The sequence below is a fragment of the Leptonychotes weddellii genome, chromosome 2 (genome assembly GCF_054177405.1).
Source record: "Leptonychotes weddellii isolate Sample4059 chromosome 2, ASM5417740v2, whole genome shotgun sequence".
In the NCBI taxonomy this organism is placed as follows: Eukaryota; Metazoa; Chordata; class Mammalia; order Carnivora; family Phocidae; genus Leptonychotes; species Leptonychotes weddellii.
The window spans coordinates 14,634,837-14,640,532 of NC_138370.1; positions in this window are offsets into that span (position 1 = coordinate 14,634,837).

Sequence of the window (5,696 nt, forward strand, 5' to 3'; positions counted from 1 at the left end):
AGATGATCTGTCCATTTCAATGAGGGGGGTGTTAAAGTCCCCTACTATTATTGTATTGTTGTTGATGTGTTTCTTTAATTTTCTTATTAATTGGCTTATATAATTGGCTGCTCCCATGTTAGGGGCATCAGTATTTACAATTGTTAGATCTTGTTGGATAGACCCTTTAATTATGATATAGCATCCTTCCTCATCTCTTATTACAGTCTTTGGTTTAAAATCTAATGTGTCTGATATAAGGATTGCCATCCCAGCTTTCTTTTGCAGCCCATTAGCATGATAAATGGTTTTTGACCCCCTCACTTTCAATCTGGAGGTGTCTTTGGGTCTAAAATGAGTCTCTTGCAGACAGCATATCAGTGGGTCTTGCTTTTTTATCCAATCTGATACCCTGTGTTTTTTTTTTTGATTGGGACATTTAGCCCACTTACATTCAGAATAACTATTGAAAGATATGAATTTCGTGCCATTGTATTATCTATAAAGTCACTGTTTCTGTATATTGTCTCTGTTCCTTTCTGGTCTATGTTACTTTTGGGCTCTCTCTTCACGTAAAGGATCCCTTTTAATATTTCTTATAGAGCTGGTTTGGTGATCACGAATGTTCCATGCTCATGGATTGGAAGAACAAATATTGTTAAAATGCCTATGCTACCTAGAGCAATCTACACTACACATTCAATGCAATCTCTATCAAAATATCATCAACTTTTTTCACAGAGCTGGAACAAATAATCCTAAAATTTGTATGGAACCTGAAAAGACCCTGAATAGCCAGAAGAATGTTGACAAAGCAAGCCAAAGCTGGTGGCATCACAATTCTGGACTTCCAACTCTATTACAAAGCTGCTATCATTAAGACAGTATGGTACTAGCACAAAAACAGACACACAGTTCAGTGGAACAGGATAGAGAACCCAGAAATGGACCCTCAACTCTATGGTCAACTAATCTTTGACAAAGCGGGAAAGAATGTCCAATGGAAAAAAGACAGTCTCTTCAACGAATGGTGTTGGGAAAATTGGATAGCCACATGCAAAAGAATGAAACTGGACCATTTTCTTACACCATACACAAAAATAGACTCAAAATGGATGGAAGACCTAAATGTGATACTGGAATCCATCAAAATCCTAGAGGAGAACACAGGCAGCAACCTCTGTGACCTTAGCCCCAGAAACTTCTTGGTAGACACGTCTCCAAAGGCAAGGGCAACAAAGGCAAAAATGAACTGTTGGGACTTCATCAACATAAAAAGCTTTTGCCCAGCAAGGAAACAGTCAATAAAACCAAAAGACAACCTACAGAATGGGAGAAGATATTTACAAATGACATATCAGATAAAGGGCTAGTATCCAAAATCTGTAAAGAACTTATCAAACTCAATACCCAAAGAACAAATAATCCAATCAAGAAATGGGCAGAAGATATGAACAGACATTTCTCCAAAGAAGACATCCAAATGCCCAACAGACACATGAAAAAATGCTCCACATCACTCAGGATCAGGGAAATATAAATCAAAACCACAATGAGATACCACCTCACACCAGTCAGAACAGCACAAATAACAAGTCAAGAAATGACATATGTTGGCAAGGATGCAGAAAAAGGGGAACCCTCTTTCACTGTTGGTGGGAATGCAAGCTGGTGCAGCCACTCTGGAAAAGAGTGTGGAGGTTCCTCAAAAATTAAAAATAGAGCTATCTTATGACCCAGCAATTGCACTACTGGGTATTTACCCCAAAGACACAGATGTAGTGAAAAGAAGAGCCATGTGCATCCCAATGTTCATAGCAACAATGTCCACAATAGCCGAACTATGGAAAGAGCCCAGATGTCCATCGACAGATGAATGGATAAAGATGATGAGGTATATATATACAATGGAATACTACTCAGCCATAAAAAAAAATGAAATCTTCCCATTAGTAACGATGTGGATGGAACTAGAGGGGATTATGTTAAGTGAAATAAGTCAATCAGAGAAAGACAATTATCATATGATCTCACTTATATGTGGAATTTAAGAAACAAAACAGATGATCATAGGGGAAGAGAGGAAAAAATAAAACAAGATGAAATCATAGAGGGACACAAACCATAGGAGACTCTTAATCCTAGGAAACAAACTGAGGGTTGCTGGAGGGGAGGGAGGTGGGGGGTTGGGTAACTGGATGATGGACATTAAGGAGGGCAAGTGATCTAATGAGCACTGGGTATTATATAAGACTGATGAATCACTGACCTCTACCTCAGAAACCAATAATACATTATATGTTAATTAATTGAATTTAAATTAAAAAAGAAAAAATAAAATACATCACATAAAAGAGTGGGTAAAGTGTCTATGTCTGCATTTAAGTCATCTCGGTAGAATGAAACTTCATTCCCTGTCACTTTAATTAAATGCATGAATTGGGGTTTACTTATGTAAATGTGCTTCTGCTTATAAACTGTAATTTTAACCAACCAAAACAATAACTATTGAAACTAAGACTCATATACACGTCTGTGAGGAAAGTAAAACTATCACATCATAAAAGCTCGTATTTATTATGAAGTTACTATGTGTCTGACACTGTATATATGACTTGTTATGGACTGAATTGGGTCCCCACAAAATTCATGTGTTGAAGCCCTAATCCCCAGTGTGACTGTATTTGGAGATAGGATCTTTCAAGAGGTAATTATGGTTAAATAAGGGCATAAGGAGTCCTTATGCAATAGGGCTAATTCGATAGGACTGGTGTCCTTCTAAGAAGAATGCACACCAAGGGTGTGTGCCCACAGAAAATGGGCCGTATGAGACCCCAACAAGAAGATGGTCATCTGCAAGGCAGGGAGAGAGCCCTTACCAGGAACCAACTGGCCAGCACATTCATCTTAGATTTCTGGGATCAATGTCTGCTGTATAAGCCACCAAGTCTGGAGGATTCTGTTAGGGCAGCCTGAGGAGACTAATATAGTATTATTTAAGTTAAATCCTAATATAGTACTATTTAAGTTAAAACCTAAATCCTTACATGGAAGGTGTTATTATCCCTAGAGGAAAATCTAGAGGCAGAGAAAGGTCAAATAACATAACCAATCTTGCCTAGCCAGTAAGTAGCAGAATTGGGATTTGAACCCAGGCAACCTAATTCAGGGTTTATGTTCTTGACCTATAGCACAGTGTCCTTCAACCCAGGTGAATAGTTTGCATTGACATTTTTCTCTGGTTTATGGTAAGGATGGTTTCCCACTTAATTAAACAGCACATGTAAGAAGAGCTAATTAACATATAATAATGGTACTTGAAATGCACATGACCACCTGAAGACTGCTCTAAATCTCAATCATACAAATTTTGCTACTTCCAAGCGGAGGTAAACAAAGCAGAGATTGGATGGTTTATTGCTTGGCAGGGTGGATGTTGGAATTTGCCCAAGGGAAGAAATATAAGCTGGATATTATTTCACTCCTTATGCCTCATATAATATATAAGCACTTATGAGGTATGCCATGGCAACTTTTGTATAGACATTTTTATATAAACCATTTTTTTTTTTTTGCCAAATGTGATGTATACTCAAGGAAAGATTAATTCCCAAAATAAACTGGTCTTCTAGATTTTATAGATGTGAAGGCGATGAAGTAGACATACCCTTGCGAACCAACCTTTATTCTGGCAGTCCTCTTTTACGCTCTTTCTCTCCTGTGTTGCTCCTGATCTCTGAACTCGGAATCCCGCATTGGCTAATCCCCAGCAGTTTTACACTAGAGAAATGCTCAGGCCTGGATTTAGAGATTAATCCTGAACTGAATTAAATTCTAACTGATTACACAGTTGAAGATTGTTGCAGGGATAGGAAAACCATGGCTAACACGGGCAGAGAATTATCATTAAATGGTCCCCAGGTTGTCAACTCTTGTGCTTACCTGGTCTGCAGTTTAATAACAAACATGTAACCTACATGGTTTTGAAGGGGCTCATCTGAATATTCTGAATGAAAAATGACAATCCAGGAGGCCATGAAAAGACCCCACACTGCGAACTGGTTTTCTTTGCACCAGTGTTAGATAAAATGATTTATTTCATAGAGTCTGTAATTTTAGTAGTATAGAAATGACTTTGTGAAATGTCTAAGTAGGTTTTTTTTTTTTTTAATTTCTTTTCTGGAAAGCATGCCCTGAATACCTGTTATAAATATTCAGTTGGATTATAGTGGAAACAGCCTGAAATGCAGATATGAGACTTCATAATTTACTAGAAAAGGAGATTCTTTTTTTGAGAAACATTTATTACAAATGACTTATTGACCAACCTAATACAAAGATAATAAAGTTAATTATCATTTTTTTTCACCCACTCTTACTTTATATGGTTGGTATTCAAAATGTTAAATCTGTGACTGGAGTGTTTTATTTGATGTTGGAGAAAATATGGAGCTGTGTGATTGTTGTGTATGTGTGTAAAAGGCAAGAGTAGCTTGTGTTATTGATAGTGTTAACATGAGAGTTAACATTTTTTGCATTCAACCATCAATATTTAAGAAGCACCCACAATATGTCAAGCACTCTTCTAGCTACTTTGGATATACTACCTGTGAATAAAACAAAGATCTGTGCCCCTGGAAAGCTCACATTCTAACAGGTGGAAAATAAACAATAAGCAATGAGCATGACAAATAAGTAAATCATTGTATGAGGAGTTTGAAGGGAGACTCCAGACCATTGAAAATGCCCTGTGGCAGGGTTCAGTGTTTGGAGGAAAAAATAAAGTGGCCAGCCTGAGGCTGGAGTGCTTGAGCAAGTGTAAGTGGCAGGAAATGAAATAGAAGATGGGATTGAAGAGGTGGCAGGATAGATCAAGCAGCACCTTGTAAGAGGAGATATGGCATGGAATTTGATTTGATTTATGTCGTGTGTTATGGAAGAAAGCTATTGGAGGGTGCTCACTGAAAAGGGATGTAATGTAACTTACATTTTAACTGGATCACTCTGGCTTCTTTGTGAGGGAGACTCTAAAGGGGCAATGGAGTAAAAAGGAAGACTTAGGGGTTTTGCTGGGATCCAGGTAAGATCCGATCATGGTTTGGACAGGACTGGTGGTGGTGGAGACGATGAGGGATGGTCAGCTGGAGAATAATTTAGAGGGAAGCCAACAGGATTTTCTAATATGTGAGGAGTGAAAGGAAAAAAGAAGTCTAACTTAGTTTTGCGTTAAATGGTACCATGATAATATTGGGCCCAGGATCTCTTCATCTGTACCAGGCCAACTAGCCATTTGGAACTGGCCAAAGTAGCTGTAGTCAGGCACCTTTTAGCAAGCCACAACCAGTGGTCACGTGGAGGCAGATGCGCTGGAGCACGATACCGAATGGTTTGCAACAAGCATCAACAAATAGAAAAGAAGTAGAATATAAAGTATCCAAGAACATCACATATAATAAAGGAAATATGCATATATATTTGCATGCATTTAAATACACACACACACACACATATATAAAGGAAACCATGTTTACATATATATGGGTCAGGATTAAAAATTATTCTTATTATGGATTTAGGTCAACAACATTTGAAAGCACCTGACCCATTATGCCTCCCAGAGCCCAGCACATTGCAGATGATTCAATGGTTTCGTTGAATTAAAATGAAAACAGGAGAAAAAATATGAATTTATCTGTAATAAAAAATCTCTTCTCCTT